Source organism: Carettochelys insculpta, chromosome 1, assembly GCF_033958435.1.
Source record: "Carettochelys insculpta isolate YL-2023 chromosome 1, ASM3395843v1, whole genome shotgun sequence".
NCBI classification, from domain to species: domain Eukaryota; kingdom Metazoa; phylum Chordata; order Testudines; family Carettochelyidae; genus Carettochelys; species Carettochelys insculpta.
The window spans coordinates 238,698,752-238,716,274 of NC_134137.1; the positions used below are offsets into that span (position 1 = coordinate 238,698,752).

A 17,523-nucleotide genomic window follows, 5' to 3' on the forward strand; every position below is an offset into this window, starting at 1 on the left:
GCCATGGGAAGGGCATCCTGAGTGCTATCAGTCAAATGGCTGGAGGGGCAAAAGCCTCTGAATTTGAAATCATTTGCGTACTCTGTGACAGGAACCCTGAAATCTAAATCCATGGAGTAAATAAAAGTAGCAGATCCTTCAATTATCTCAGCAAAAGAAGAATTATGCTGTTGAAGTCCTTTTGCTGAAGAGCCCTTATAACTCTGGTTATTTCCCAAAGGGATATTGTACCAAATCAAGCAGGTTGGAGCCCCTTTTTATTGTCTAGAGGAGGAGTGGAAGAATTCTAATGTGTTTTTTTCCCCCCTCCTTTCAGCCTGTAGCAGTTTGCAAATGCACAAAGACTTGTTTTGCAGTGTTCTAAAGTTGCTTTCGTGGGAGTTAATGCAAAAACACACCCCTGTAATGAAAATTTTATTCCTTTCTCATTGCAAATGTTGTAACCCAATCTTTTCAAGTATTTTCCCCTGTGTCCTGCTCTTTGTGTTAATGTCTACAGCTGGAGAGAAGACTGTGCTGCTCAGATAGTGAAAGTGAATTAACTGGAAGTCTCTGCTGGGCCCAAAGAGTCCTGTGGCCACAAAGAGGAGTGAGCCAAAGGGAAATGAGTGCAGCAAGAAGCAGGGCAGAGGAAAAAGTGTCTTCTGTGCTGTGCTGGAGAGAACCCAGAATCCTCCCTGAAAAGAAAGGCACAGACAGCTACCTCACCTGATACTGCAGAAGAAGCAGGTAAGATTTCCACCTTTCCATCTATGAAATTAATTCCTCATTTACTTCGAATTAAAGCAGGTTTTCCAGTTAAGATGTGAAGCCTGCTGGGAAAAATCTTATCCTTTGTGAAGAGTGAGAGAAAGATCATTATAGATTACAAATATAAACTATGGAGCAGAGCCTCCGCTGGTGTAACATGCTAGAACTCCATTAACTACAGAGCACCAATCTGTCCCCAACATTGTCATCGAGGAAAAATATTCCTTGTTAAAATGTTGGATCTCTCTACCCCAAACTGATAATACGGATATTCTGTTTACACCCAGGAAATGATGTGTGGTTCACAACAGATGTCAGATGCTGGTTTCCCACAGGCCCTCTCCTCAGTTACGCTTATGTAAATCTGAAACAATTTCATTGAAGTCAGTGGAGTCTCTCCAGATTTAAACTGGCAGGAATAAGCAGAGAATTACAATTCATACCATGCCAGAAGTGTGCCTGGCAGTTCACAGACAACATAAAGATAGTGAAACCAGGGCTTCCTTACAAATTATGGGAGCCTGTGCAACTGAAGCCCCCCCACCCCAGCTTCTGCCAGGGTCCAGGTGCTTCCCACCCACCCCACAGTTTCTACCAGGGCACAGCCACTTGGTGTTTCACCCCACCCACAACCCTCATTGTGCAGCTCCTGCCATGACCCAGACCCTCATCCCTCCCTCCCCGACTGTGTGGCTTCTGGGAGGGGGAAGATGGGAGCACTAGTCACCCCATGTTTGCCTCCACCGAGCAGCTCCGGAACCGCTACAGCCTGGTGCCTGGGGATTCCCTCCCTCCCTCTCTGTGGTTCCTGCTGGAGGTTGAGGGCTTCCCTCCCTACCTACCCCCACGCTGCTTCTCTCACCCTTCTCCCTCACCTACTGCAGCTTACCAAGGCTTCCCTGGAGCCGGTGGAACTGCGGAGCCTGGGGGTTTCTCCCTGCCCCAGGTGTGGCAGCAGGGAGCCCTTTGCTGCCTGAGAGAAGCACATGTGGCAGCGGGCAGTGAGAAGCCCTGCAGCAGCTGTAAGTATACAAGTAAGTACACATGGCTGTGTAGGGGCACCCAAAATTTTGTTGCCCCAAATTTTCAGATGTCCTACACAACTGTGTAGGAGGAGGGTGGAATAGCTTCTGATCTGTTACATCAGTGTAAATCCAGAGTTACTCTGTTTATATTGCTGTACCTGCGATCAGATTCTGATCTCTGTCTCCCTTCCTGTTAAAGCTTACAGCCGAAGGCCTGTATCTGGGAAATACGTATGTGTGTGAGTAATCTCCGTATGAGTAATCCCCTGGATGTCAAAATTAAGCATGGACACGTGTTTGCATGATCCTGTGACACAGCGAACACATTCCAGAGGATGATGAGTCTCATCTACCATGAAAGTTGATGGAAGATGAAGAGATTTTAGGAAAGAGCTCAGTCCTGAGAAGGTTCAGGCCCTAAATTAATTAGGCACAAGTAAGGAAAGTAAAAAACATGAGAGTGGGAATGGGAGAGGCAGATAACGGTTACAGCAGTAAGGTCATATCATTGCCTGGTCAAGGCACACATCTTGACAGTTATGGAAAACCTGGCTATTCTTCGAATTATGCTTGTTTCAAAGAGGCCACACTTGGGTTTGTTAGGTAGGTAGAAGGGCCTGGATGTTTTAAGTTGGCCCTTTAAAAAATGAAAAAGATTTTGTGAACGAATAACCATGATGTTAAATGTGGATTTAAGTTTGCTTCAACACAAGAATTTTGCTGGTTCCCTTAGATTAGAGGGAGTGTCCACATCTTGTCTAGTCTGAGGTAGAGAAGGGGAAGGAATAGATTTAGATTTGCTGCATTTGCCTTTATTTTTGATGATTTTTGAATAGAGATTTTAGTGCATGCATTTCCAGGAGCAATTTAGCTTACTTATGTTGCCACAGACAATGGTGTCTCATGGTTAGAAAATAGACTGAAGATGAGGGGGGATCGCTGTTTTAGCCCCAAGTGCCACTGAACTGTAGCATGACCTTGAGCAAGTCACTCTGTCACTTTTCTCATCTGTTAAAGGGAGATATCGTTCTGTGAAGACAGTCAGCTAAAAAATACTGGAGATACACAAAACACTAATTTTGTTATGGTCCATGTGCGTTTCAAGATTCTGATCTCGCCCCAGTTCTGCACAGGTGTAATTCCACTGACTTATGTTAAGTTACTCCTGATTTAACTGGGTGTGAGAGGAGAATCAGACCCAATATCTCTCTACCTTAGCTATTGTTCCCTGTGCATACACTTAAGCAGAGTCCTAAACGCAAGTATTTACAACATAGCTCCTCAGCTGGGGCAGGAGCTATGCTGATTTTCACCAACTGAGGATGTGGTCCTCAGAGTACAGCTTGGCTAATTCTCATACGTTCTCAGGAGAGAAATGAAATGGCATTTTACAAGAAAATTGCAACATCAGTGTCTCCTCTGGCTGCTGTTTGAGCTGTCTGTTGTTTTCAGTTAGCCTGATGGCATCCATTTTCAGGAAACAGAGATGGGGCCTGGTGCGCCGCTAACTTTGCATTATTACAGTTCTGGAATAATTCCTCTGAATATTCTTGAAATTACTGCAGATTTACACCAGTGTAACTGATAACAAAATCACACAGGGGATCTTTTCCTCTGAACAAATACTGCTGCATTTTTTGTACTGAGTAGTTCCCCACCTCTGCAGCTGTGCCACAGGAGTCCCTCACAACACCCAAACACTGCTACTCTGATTTCTGACACCTGATCTCTTCAACGGAAATCACAGCTAATAGCTTAACTGAGGGCAGAATTTGTTTGGTTGTGGGCAGAGCAATGTTATTGAATGCCCCAGCCTTACTTTTTCAGTGTGGAATAATAATGGCCAGTACTGATTGTCTAGATTGCCTTGGCATCTTTCCCATTGACATTTTCACTAGCTTTAATCTCTTCTGCTGTGCTCTGTCTGCATTTCCTGAGAGAGCAGTACCCCTCTGAGGCATCACGTTTCCCATGTATTTAAATTCATTACTGAGAACACAATCCAGCAAAAAGACTTTCTGTGCAAAAGGTCTGGTCATGCTGTCAGTTTTGGGGGAAAATTCCTATTGACTATAGGGGCTCGTCTGCATACTTGGCTCAATCTAATTCTTGACCTTCCCCCACACCCCTCCACTCTCTGATTTGCTCACCTTGATTATCTTTTTCTGATTTGTCCTCCTTGCTTACTGTTTTTGGTTCTCTGTGCCTTAAATATTGAGTCTGTTCTGGTGTGGCTATGGTCTGAAGAAGTGGGTCTGTCCCACGAAAGCTCACCTAATAAACTATTTTGCTAGTCTTTAAAGTGCTACTTGACTGCTTTCTATTGACTCCAGTGGGTGTTCAGCAGTTAATACCCTGACTGTCTCTAGAATATACAGAAATGAAGTCAGGGTCTGAAGCAAAGGGGCTATATGACCCTAAGATTAATACAGTTTGTTGAGCAGCAGGGAAAGTGGGTCACCAACCTGATGCCCCATCTCTTGGTGTCAGGGATCAAACCTGTGCTGGTCTGCTCCCTGACTAATTTTCCTATTAGGCAACCAGCCTCTGTTTCTGGTTTACAACCCTGGCCGACTCTCCATTTCTGGCATTTGTCTTCTGTCCCTCAGCTTGTTTTCTGGGCTCTGCCTGCCCCTGAGCCAGTTCTACACAGTAGGCAATGCTCTTGGTTCCACCACTAGACATTGGATGCTCAAGGCCTGGCTGGCTACATTGAAGAATCCTGACTGTAACTGTATTCAATGTGTCAGATTAATTCCTGGTGTATCTCCACTGACTTCAGGAAGTGTTTGGAGTATCAAAATATTCCTTTGTGTGTTGCATTTCTGCTTTAGTTCCAGTCACAGTAAGAAGTGGCTCTGAGTTTTTGGTATTTGATCCTTAGAGGGACGGGCATACATGCCATAGAAATTAGGTGTAGAGAAAGGTGTATTAATTTTCACCTGGTCCATCACTCTGAAGGAGCTAATGTAGGCCTGTTCCCTACATTTAACCAAGCAAACGCAGAAGTCTTTGCTATTCTCTCGGGAAGGGCTGGGCTAAACACAGCCCACTGGCCTGCTCTGTCCCCTCAGCCCACCAGATCCAGCCCACAGACACAGCTGGGAGCCTCAGGCAGGCCGTGTCTGCCCCATCCCCAGGATGCCGCTCAGAAAAGTGGCTGTGAGGCCCTGTTTGTTTTTCAATAGCTGCAAGCTGAAAGGGAGGCAAGGTGAAGAGGCTTCACAAACCCATTGGCTGGTTTCTGGCCAATGGGAGCTTCTTGTCTGAAGCACCCCTCCCTCCTCTCAGGCTCCTACCTGTTCACAGAACCATGTGGCCCCTGCCATGGCTGGGCTTGCGAAATCAGTGAGGCTGCTGGCCCAGGTAAATCTCTTATCCAGATACTTCCTCTCCCCAACTCTACCTAACCATAATCCTCTGCCCACCCTCCTCCACACATACCTCATATGATCCGAACTCTGTGCTCCTTCTTCTGAACCCATGCTCCTTCCCTGATTTTGCACCCCAGCCTCCTGTCCCAAGTCACAAGCTCCTCCTGCCCTAGGTCACAACCCAACCCCTGTACCCCCTGCTACACTCCAGTCTGTTACCCCAAGCTCTCTTCTGCACCAACCCCCATCCCAGGCCTCTCACCTCCTCCATTAATATCATGGAAGATGCAGCCCTTGACCACTTTCCAAATTCTTGGAGTGCCCCCCATCAAAAATTATTGTCCTCCACTGATCACTCTAAAGGCATGTTCCTGAGCCGGCTGACTTCATTTATGCAAGATCAGACTTGGAGAGTATGCATTAATCTAGTCTTGAGTGACTGCGTGATCATATTGTTAAGATTTAGTCATGGGTATTTTTAGTAATACTCAATGAACATGTCAGAGGCACTAAGCAAAAATTCGTGGTCCGTGACCTGTCCATGACTTGTTCTGTTCACCCTTGACTAAATCTTCGGTGCTCTGCAGGAGGGTGGGGGCCTCTGGTGCAGAAGTGGGGAGCCTGGAGATGCTGCTGATGCGCTGAGGTGATGTATGGCCCAAGACTGCCGTTGTTGCTTGGGAGAGTTGCCCAAAACTTCCTCAGCAGCAGCTAGACCAGGAGGCTCAGAGGTTGCCTGAACCACTCGGGTAGCCCTGGGGTTAATTGCACCAGTTGTGCACAAGTCTTGGAGGTTGCAGAAAATTATGGAATCCGTGACTTCTGTGACAGACTTGCAGCCTTACTTAACTGTCCTTTCCGTTCATCTTTCCTTCTCTTACCTCATCCCAGGGTTGTTACCACCTCTGGTTTGTTCTTACATTAATGTGTGGTCCAATCTTACAAACCCTTACTACCAGGTGTAGTTCCTACTATGGTAAGCAATCTTGTGGGGCAGCATATTGTGTGTCTTTCTAAAAGAGATGTTCCAGATCAACCCTATGTATATGGGCTTGATGCAGAAATTAATGGTGATGGGTGAAATTCTGTGGCTTCTGTATGGTAAGCAAGAGGGCCAAAGAAATGATCATAATGGTCCACTTCCGGCTTTAAATTTGTGAATCTATATTCTTTCCTAAAAACACCCTTCTGTGGCACAGACAAGATGCAGCCATGACACCTGCTTTCCATCTTCCCTCCTCCATAAGGGTAATGTGATCCTGTGGGGGTAAGGAAACAGTCCCCTAAGCTTAGAGTATGCCCTTCTGCCCCCCACTTGTGTAGCACATGTGAACTGCAGGAGGCTCTTTGCTCTTTACCCCAGCTGTGTATCCATGTAAGGCTAAGGAGGAATCAAGTCCTTTGTCTGTAAGGGGAAATGCTCCTTGCAGCTCATTTAGTTCCCTGTTTGATCCTGTTGTGAAACCACCACTTTGAGTTCAGGTCTGGAGTGGCTTGGTGAGAACTCATTACATTTTTAAACTTGCAAATGAGTCACTTTTTATGAAACTCAAACCCTTGTGAAGCTGATCACATCAGTCTACATCCCAAAGGAGAGAAGCACTTATGCACATGTTGAAAAGTAAGCACATGCTTAAGTCCCATTGGAGTCAACAGGATTTAAGCAAAGAAATCTAAATGACTTAAATGGCACGGAAGCACATGCTTAACGTTGAGCAGGTATGTAACAGTGGCCTTGAATGGGGCCATTAGCAGCCCTTACATGATAGTTCTGCTGAAACAATTGTTTAGAGAGCCAAGGAATATGCTTCTTTCAAACACATGCTTGGAAAGCGGTCGTAAATTTATTTAGTGTTCTTGTTTTCATTGACATCCTTGGAAACAGGAGACAATGTGTGTGTAATTCTTAATTTATTTGTATTGCAGTAGCACGTAGGAGGCCCAAACATGGACAAAAACCCCATTGTGCCACAGCACACTCCAAAGAACAAAACATATTTTGAATTTGTTGAAACAAAGCATAGCACAATAATGGCTCCTTAGCCTTTATATTTAGCTTCTACTTAGTGATTCAGCAACAAATGTACATAAAAGAGATAAATTGCAATAGGAGACCAAGTCCTTGATGTAATAAAACACCATGAGCTGTGGATCTGATTCAGCTAAATGTGTGAGTGAGTGAGTGAGTGCGTGCGTGTGTGTATGGGGGGTGGTATTGCATGGTTTTGTGTCAGTTGAGAATGTCATGCTCTTTTTGACACACATGTACTTGTGGGTATGTATCTCCCTCTATCCCTATCTCTATACCTATGTCCATTCATAAAGACTTATGCACACAGTTGCCTTATTTTGGGCATATGGACCAGATTCTCACCTGGTGTACATCAGCATAGCTTCACTGACGCTAAAGGAATTACGCTGATGAACTCTGGTCAGTGGCCTTTTACCTATTGAAGTTATTTTACCTTATGAAGGGGTAGATTGCAATTCAAGATGTGCACCCATGCAAGGAAATAAGGATGTACAGGCTGAACCTCTGTAGTCTGGCACTCTCTTGTCCGGCAACATCTGTAATCTGGCACGATGTTAGTTAGCCAGAGGACCACTTATCATGGGTGTGGCCAAATTTCCTGTGTTCCCACAAAGTTTGTTTACAGCAACCAGGCCTGGCTCTCAGTGTTATGTGCTGGTACTTAGCTGTAATTTACCCTAAATGTCTTTTAACAGCTCAGTTAGCAGTGGAAATGTTGGTAATACTGCTTGATAATATTGACTTCTAAGTCTGGCAAATTCTCTCATTGAGCATTGGTCAGGTCCTGAGGCCAGACTGAAGAGTTTCAACCTGTAGTGCTACTTGGAAATGTTTTGATTGAATGCATTTCCGTGGAAAATGCTGATCATCAAAACAAAAATGTTTTGTAGTAATAAGCTGGCTAAATGAAATTTTTATCAAGCAATGTTCTCAGGTACAAGATGCAATTTGTGGTCAACAAGATAGAGACCTACCCCAGAATAGTGAGTACCTTCCACTGTTAGGGCACTCTTTCTGGTCCAATCAGTATTTAGTTACAGAATGTGGAATAGTCCTTTCTAGCTGTGCTTCATTCTACAGCTCAGTTGTTAGGCCTCACTTCTCATAGAGAATGGAAACCCAGGGTGAAGTGCATCAAGCAATATGTCTAACATTTGTCACACATTGCTTGTTCTCCGACTTGCTCTACAAGGATAGAAGCATAAGGAATGGAGTGTCTTGCTTTGTTGTGGGCAAGTTTTTGTTGCTTTACCTGTTGCAATGTTTCTATGATAAAGAAGGTAAAGGTCACATTTTGCCCAGCAATATACTACACATGTGGCTCTCAGGCACTGCTGAGTGAGGTTTTTAGAAGCGCTGATGTTGGTCCAACACTGCTCCCTTTGAAGTCAGTGGCAAAACTGTTGACTACAATGCAAGCAGAATTAAGTTAACTTTGAGCACTGTTGAAAATCCCGCTGTTATGTGCTAAGCTTTCCTAGCAATTTACACAAAACAAGCAGCAAGAAGGAAAGAAAGCCTCTATGCTGCAACACTGCTCATGTCTTAGACGTCCCAGTGTCCATAGGTGATGTCAGAAATGAGGGCTTGCAGCAGATGGCCTGATTACCGGGCCACCTGATTGGCTGTAGGGACCAGCAGATTGGCTTTTAAGCCAGAGGTGGTGGCAGCAGCTCAGTGGCTGCTCCATGTTGATTCCCAGCCCTGTGTCTGCTCCTGCATTACCTGGTTTGTTCTGCTCCTGCCCTGTATCCAGCTTTGTGTGCAGCTAACACCCTGCTCACTCCAGTTCCTGCCCTCCATCTTAGCTCCTGACTGCAGCTCAAGGCTAGAGCTGGGGAAAGGGGCAACTGCCCCAGAGCCTGGTGATTTAAAGGGGTTTGGGATCCCAAGTATTGCTATCATGGCAGCAGCAGTAGCTGGGGCCTCCCCCCTAGTCTCACCCCTTTGGCCCAATGTCCTGCCACTTCTGGGGGCCTGGAATCACACCTCTCTCCCTTGCCCAAGTTGAAGGGTAGTCTTCCATTTGTCTCTCTCATGCGCGCACGCGCACACACACTAGGATATAGGCCACGTATAGATCTAATTTTGTGATGACACAGGGTGTATGTAAGCTGTCTAAGAATTCACTGATGGTGGAACTTCACCATCCTAGTGTCCTACGTCCCCTCCCTCCATTTTGAGGAAAATGTTCTACTTTCAAAGGTGTTTCTTGTAAAATTTGTAACAGCCCTGCAGTCTGACATAAGAATATAAGAACGTCCATTACTGGGTCAGACCAAAGGTCCATCTATCCCAGCATCCCGTCTGCTAACAGTGGCCAGTGCCAGGTGCCCCAGAGGGGGTGGACCGAAGACAGTGATCAAGCAACTTGTCTCCTGCCATCCATCTCCTGCCCCTGATAAACAGAGGCTGGGGCACCATTCCTACACCCTGGCTAATAGCCTTTTATGGACTTAACCTCCATGAATTTATCTAGCTCTTCTTTAAACCCTCTTGTAGTCCTAGCCTTCACAGCCTCCTCTGGCAAGGAGTTCCACAGGCTGTCTGTGTGCTGTGTGAAAAAGAACCTGCTGTTATTAGTTTTAAACCTGCTACCTGTTAATTTCATTTGGTGTCCTCTAGTTCTTATATTATGGGAACAAGTAAATAACTTTTCTTTATTCGCCTGCTCATGATTTTATATACCTGTGTCATATTCCCCCTCATTCTCCTCTTTTCGAAACTCAAAAGTCCCAGTCTCTTTAATCTCTCCTCATATGGGACTCATTCCAAACCCAGTCTGACTGATATATTGTTACATCATTGTTTCTCTATTGTTGCAGTTTACATTTCCAGATCTATGCACTACCACTGGTCTCAAAGGAGTTCCATATTAAGTAAAGATTCTTGGAGCATGTAATATCAATGGTGGAACGAAGTCTTGTTCCCAAGCAACCCCAAACTCTGATGGGAGAGTTTGAAAATCTGCAGCACAAGCCAGCCCCGCATTTTAAGACTTGAGTCCATCTTTACCAAGTGGTTGTAATGAAATGAATTATTTTAATCTTCTAAAATAGAATGCAAGTGATATGGTAATTAGCTAATTAGTAAGATCATTAACTGGATTAATGTTTACACAACTTTTAGAAGATAAAAGGCCTTTATAAATAAGTATTATTAATTAGTTCGAGACCTACCAGCTGCAGTTTCTTATCAATATGAAGATACCATCACTCCAGGGTAACTACTGTCTTAACCCTTTTTAACTGGAATTGTCCACACCCTACAGTGTTTATTTGAGCAAAATACTCTTAAAAATGAGTTTACTTTTTCAGGAATGCAGACAGCAGAAGCAGAGCTTTTGTAGATAAAAGGAAATAGGGAGTTCGTGCAGAATTAGTTGAATGGGAATTTAAACAAAGGAAAAATATGACTCTACTAAATCACTGAGAAATTTCTCTGCTGTTAACAAAGTGCCTCTTATGCCAGAATGGGCAGCAGACATTTCCAGAGTCTGGAGATTATTGTGCTGGGCGTGGCATAATGCCATCCCATGAACCTTGTAAATATCTGATGAGTTAGAGAGAGAGAGAGAGAGAGAGAGAAGGGGGCAGCCTAAACCCTCTCTGAATAAGATGTTGCATCTAGTCACATCCATTTAGTTGCTGATGGTAACAATTAAATAAAACCTTTTACAGAAACCAAAAATTTATGGCTTCTTCAAGAGTACTGCGCAGGGCTCCTCTGAAGGTGAGTGGGAGCCTCACAAGCACAGCTGAGGACAGCATGCGGCTGAGGGAAGTTAACTTCAGGAAGGCACATGACCTAGTGGGGTCTTTCCCACAGATTGGGTGAATAACAATCAGACACAACCTACTATCCCCTTTCTAAGCAGGACTGCACGTGGACATTTGTGCTGTAATAGCATAGCTACAGATTCTGTATTCCTCTTAGTTTCACTCTGCCTGTGCCAGCCACCAATGGTAATGCAGCAGAAGGATTTACAGTTTCATAAACTCATTCAGAAGTAGAGTTAATCATCCAAAAATTGGAACTCATTAATGGTTGCATCACTCCTCTTAATGTGAAGATTACAGGAGCCATTCTTTGACTGCTACCTTTCTGTCTATCTGATGTATTAAATCTTAGCCACCTGTCTGATTGTGTCTCTTTTGTTCTCTCAGCATAGGGCTACACTGTAGCCCTCTTTTGAAATAACTTATGCAATTTGCATTGCACAAATTGTGTAAGTTATTTTGAGGGAACTTATTTCAAACCCAGTGCCAGCTACACTGCACCTGAGTTTGAAATAAGCTCCTCTTTTGAACTTCCAGCGTCAGGAGCGGCGTCAAACAAGGATGCGTCCTTGCTCCGACATTGTTCGGGATCTTCTTCACACTCCTCCTTAAACACACCTTTGGATCTTCAACAGAGGGCATCTTTTTGCACACAAGAGCTGACGGGAAACTGTTTAATCTTGCAAGGCTGAAAGCTAAATCTAAGGTGTGGGAAGTCCTCATCAGAGATATGTTATTCGCAGATGACGCTGCTGTTGTGTCACACACAGAAGACCAGCTTCAGAAGCTGCTGGATCGGTTCTCCAAAGCATGCAAGGACTTTGGGCTCTTCATCAGCCTGAAGAAGACAAATGTACTTGGTCAGGACGTTGCTGATTCTCCATCAATCAGCATTGACAACAATACATTAGAGGTCGTGCACGAGTTCATTTTCCTCAGGTCCACCATCACTGACACCCTGTCCTTGGAGGCTGAGCTAAATAGGAGGATCGGTAAAGCAGCCACAACTTTGTCCAGACTCAGCGAGAGAGTGTGGAATAACAACAAGCTGTACACTCACACCAAAATGCAAGTGTACAGAGCCTGCATCCTCAGCACCCTCCTTTATGGCAGTGAGACTTGGACCCTGTATGCCCGCCAGGAAAAGAGGCTGAACATCTTACACTTGCACTGCCTCAGGCGCATCCTTGGAATATCATGGAAGGACAGAGTGTCCAACACTACCGTCCTTGAGCAAGCTGGAATCCCAGCTATGCACACCCTCCTCAGGCAGTGGCGGCTCTGCTGGCTTGGCCACGTCCACAGGATGAATGATGGAAGGATCCCAAAAGACATCTTGTATGGTGAGCTAGCCTCTGGCAAAAGACCTCCCGGATGCCCCCAGCTGTGCTAGAAAGATGTCTGCAAGAGAGACCTCAGGGAAGTAGACATGAAGCCAGACAGCTGGGAGGAGCTGGCAGATGATTGCAGCAGATGGAGGCAGGAACTATACAAGGGCCTTCAGAAGGGTGAGTTGAGGATCAGACAGCTAGCAAAGGAGAAGTGAGCCCACGGAAAGCACAGCAAGGACCTGCCAGACACCCATTACATATGTAACAGATGCAGCAAGGATTGTCACTCTCGTGTGGGTCTTCACAGTCACAGCCAACGCTGCAAATGGGGATGCCAAATGGAACTACGAAGGGCGCGTTCCATAGTCTATGTAGACTGAAGGATGCTACTACTAGTGTGGCTATGTGCTGGTGGCCCACTGGGGCCACTTAAATGACATCAGTGTGGGTTGGTTGGGTAAGAGACATGATGCTCACATCTTTCAGCATGGAAATTCATTCCTGACTGTCAAAGTACCAGTGGTTCTACTGAAATGCCAATAGTGATTCTGGAGGACCGAGCCTACCACTCCTTCCCTGGCTCTTGAGGCCATACACCAGCCATCTCAACATCACCAAGGAAAGACTCAGCTACCAGCTTAGCAGGTACACAGCGACATTTGATTGCACTTTTGGTACATCAACGGGAGGTTGCCAGCATTTATTCACAAAACTTGATCTCAGAAAAATAGCTGCTTGTTGAATCCTGCATAAATATCCATGAGATAAAGGGGGCAGGGGTGGGAGATAGTTGCCACCAGGGTGGTGGGCAGGTGTGGAACAGTTGTCTGGTGACTTTGAACAGCCAGGCACAGAGATATGCAGGTGAGGGAAGCCTTGAAAGAGCACTTCACAAGTCAGTCCCAATAAGGTGTTGTGCGGAGCTGTACTCTTGCTCTGACTTTGGGGAAGCTGTTGGAAGTAATGTGCCATAGTGCTACTTGTACATTTATAAATATTAGCCTGGTGTATTTAGCTGAAGCTCTGAAGTATCTGTTGCTTGCATTTATTTCACATACATATATGCATTTGCATTACAATGTGTATTTCACTGTCTTTTTCTACTGACACTTGCTGATTGGTACTTCTGCTTTGGATTGCCTCTGCAGAGCACTGTTCTCTAGCCTGAGCTGGGGTGACAGCTGCCGACTACAGGAGAGGGATGAGGAAAGAGCAGGGAATTAAGATTTTTGGTTGCATGAACTAAAAACACTTCAGCTCCTATTTGCATGCGGGCAAGAATGGGGGCAATGGCACTGAATATTGGCCCTACTTTCCACAGTGATGAGTTTAGCCAGTGATGAGTTTAGCTTGTATCTCATTTCTGAGGGCAACAAAAGGCACAGAGAGCATAGATACTGCTGGCATCTTAAAGCCACCCAGGTCTGTATGCCACTAGTCTGGTGACTGCAGCGGTGCCTGGCAAAGTCATTGCAGACTACTGTGGGAAGGTATTTTACTGTGGATTAAAAAGTAAGTCTGCCATCCCTAGAAGCTTTTGGGAGAGGATTGCAGAGTATCTCCATGGAAGTGTTACCCTGATCTCTAGGAGGGTAGAAAGGACATCATCAGGTACATGAACAAACTGGTCCCCAGACACCACCACCTGGATGGAAAGGAATGACAAGCGCATAACTCTACTTCTGCTTGTTTTGTCAGACAAGTAAAACAATGAGAAGTAAATACCAGTGTCCTGTATTTGGGGGTGTGCCATCTTACACTTGCACATGTTAAGGAAAAATGCATAGCTGAAGTCTCTGCCTCAGGCTCTTCCAATGTGTCCACAATGGACTGCACAGGCTGGCAGGGTCTCCACAAATTTTGGCATGAAGCTTGTTGTAAAAGTTGCAGGTCTGCAACATGGAACTAGATCCACTGTTGGCCTCCTTGGCTTTGGGCATGTCTGTCAAAGTTCCTTGGCTTTAGTGCGACACCGTTGCCGATTTCCGTTGTGCCCCTTCACTTGCATCCCCTGTGCAACCTTTTCATAGGTGTCTACATTTCTGTAGCTGAGTCTGCACAGTCTTTTCTCCCCAAAGGTCCAGGAGAAGCAACACCTTCTGAGTACTCCTGGCAGGACCACAGAGTTTACAATTGTGACCAGAAGAGTCACTGTCACAGGGGACAGAGCATTGTGAGACAGCTGATGCAGGACCTTTAGGATCAATATACATCACAAATTGTCTGCATTGACCTTACTAGATGAACAGTGGCTCAGTGCTGTTTGGGGAGGTGGTGTTACTGTATTGCTGTAACAGGGCACTTAACGTCAGTCAGAGACAAATCTGAGCGCAAACACATGAAGACATAGGTCAATGTACACCCATCTAACTTTGTAGGGTAGACCAGACCTCAGTGTGAGCAAGGGGCCCATAATCTGACCCTAAATAACAACTCTCAAACTCATTTAAGCAATGTTCACAGCAGAAATGATAGACAAAACAATTCAAAACATTAATTCTCTCTCCCATAGATGCATGCTTACAATCCCCCAAAACACCATTTGTATGCAAAATGAGCCTTTTCTGATATTCAGAGATATTAGGAGCCAATTATATCTCGCTTCTCCTTGAGGAAAATGGGGATGGTCAATCCATTTCCCTTTCTATGCTTAGCTGCATACAGATTTAAGTGTATAATGTTAGGCAGCCCAGATTAAAAAAAAATGTCCCTTCATCCTTTCAGAAGTGGGATTTTAGATTTCCTTGAGTTGGATTGCTACGTATGGCAAAGCTATGTGCCATTTGTAAAAGTGCAGCCAAATTACCAAGCACAGCCAATTTACTGTGCAAAATAAAAAAAAAAATACAAAAAAGAGACAGGTATACCCTTCCTTTTGAGAAACGATGCTTATCTTGCAGCATATTCCCCTTACACAGTGTTCTTCCAAGGTGTACCCTAAAAATCATCTCTATTCATAACAGGGATATTTACAAGCTAAAACCCTTTATACATCATTTAAAATTCAACAAACAACTTCAGCTTGTTTCTCTGATAATATGATGCATCCATTGTCTGCTTTATTTTGGACACAGCAATCCAGGTCCTAATAGGCTCGAAGGCACCTCTTAAGCTTGTATCAAGGGCAGGACCATTATGTAACTTGTCTTTGACAGGCTTTATATTTGCTAAAGCCAAAAGCTATGGTTAGTTTTGCAGAGTCATGAGGGATATATACTTCTTGATGTAGGAGAGCAAAAATGTGAAGCTAACTGTTGGATGTAGTACAACATTAGTATGGTTGTGCCCTCACAGGACACAGCACGTCACACCCCTTACAAGACATGGAATCCCTGGACCAGTTTGGCTACTGTTCAGCATTAATCTCCAATTCAGCTTTAAAAAGCCTGTGCCAAAGTTTTCAAAAGTTGCCGGTAGCTCTGGGTGCAATCTAAGATGCTTTATTGGAGTTCCCTTAAAGCCTCTGAGGTTAAGCACCCAAAATGGAGGCATTCTAAACTACTGGCTACTCTCGAAAATTTTGACCTATTTGTTTATGTTTTAAAAAACTTTTTTTTTAAAAAATCAGTGGTTAAGATGTCAGCCTCAAGACTCACATAAACAGTACATGGCCATTTTCCTGTGTCTCACATTTCAGCAGTAACTTTCTTAGCATGCAGGTCTTTTAAAATCTTTTACATCTTATGGAATCACAGAGGTTAGAGATAGAAAAATCCTTTCAAATTAGCCAGTCTGTTTTTAATTCCCTCTGGCCACATCCAAATAATGTCCTTTTGTATTTTCTTGTATTGTTATAATGATCTAATTATACCATTGTGAGTTTTAAAATACCATTATAAAACAGGGAGGGGCCTGATCATAGGCAGATGTTAATAAGCATAACTCCATTGCTAAACTGATTTGCACCAGATGAGGATCTGGCACATGGTTTATAATGGTTGTTTAAAACGGACTTTAGCAGAAATACAGTAATTTGCACCAGGTGAAAAGCTGATGGCGGGGTTCTTGTTTTCTTGCTATTGCATGCAAGTAATTCCCTGGCCAGTGAAGTCAGTGAGAGTTTATTTGTATTCTGCTGTGTTAGAATAGTGTCTTAGATATTTAAATCTTGGAGACCAATCAGAGAACAGGCATGATGGTAACTTGCCATGTGAAATGTGAACATATCAAGAAGCAATGATCGTCTCATCTGTACTCTGCTCAGTAATCCATTCCAGACAGAACTGCATGTAACACGTGCCTCTCAATTTGCCAAGGCTCAGATGTGGGACACAATGGCCACACCTACATGAGAAACCTCTGTTGACAGAAGTGACTGTCAGAAGGGATTTCCCGCCAAAACTTCTGTCAACAGATTGTGTCTACATATAAAAACAGATCGAAAGAGCAATCTGCTCTGTCGGCAGAGAGCAGCCAGACTGCCTGGCCCTCTATCAACAGAGCTTCTGGTCAGCTTTTCTGCAAACAGGGCTGCCCGGTGAACCAGAAGACCTGTCTTTCAACAAAAGGGTCCCAGAGCATCAACACGGCTGTTTTGTCAACAGAACGCTGCTGAGAGAGTCATTATACCTGAATGGGGAGAGGTATAATGCTGCCCATGGATGTGCCGGCTTTTGTTGACTGACTAAATTTGCTGTGTAGACAGGCCACATTTTTTCTGGCAATAGCCCGGTTTTGCCAGGAAAATCTGCTTCTGTAGACGTGACCTACATGTGATAAGGACCCAGGAATAAGGGACCATCTCCAGCATGCCATTGGTTGATTCCTTCAGTGTAAATGACACTCTGACCTGACTTTTGTGAGTCTTGATTTTGGATGTAAATAGTTTGCAACAGTGAAAGCAAGGTGACATCAAATTTTCGGGGGTGTAAGTAACTGTATGGCCAAAATGTGTGAAAAGCCTTGAAATGAAGGGGAGTTGAAAGGTATGTTGTAATGCTCAAAACCTCTCAGCAGCTTTCATACAGTGGCTGCACACTTTAAAACATCTGCCACAAAATATATAATACCCTCCTCCCACATAGCAGTGAAATGTGTCCCCAAATCACTTAGTCCTGAGTATCAGAGGGGTAGCCGTGTTAGTCTGGATCTGTAACAGCAACAAAAGGGTCCTCTGGCACCTTATAGACTAACAGAAAAGTTTTGAGCATGAGCTTTCGTGAGCACAGACTCACTTCATCAGATGCTGGTCTTGGAAATCTTGGATCTTAGATTTCCAAGACCAGCATCTGA

At 44.5% G+C, this 17,523-nt stretch overlaps 1 long non-coding RNA gene across 1 annotated transcript in view; it reads left to right on the forward strand.

The window, feature by feature from the left end:
- The first annotated feature begins 692 nt into the window (after window positions 1-692).
- The window catches only part of LOC142007121 (uncharacterized), a 47,763-nt gene continuing 30,932 nt past the window's right edge, over window positions 693-17,523 (forward strand). Inside the window, exons 1-2 of the long non-coding RNA XR_012643894.1 lie at window positions 693-729; window positions 1,635-1,784. This is a non-coding gene — a long non-coding RNA (uncharacterized LOC142007121). The remainder of the gene's footprint in view (window positions 730-1,634; window positions 1,785-17,523) is intronic.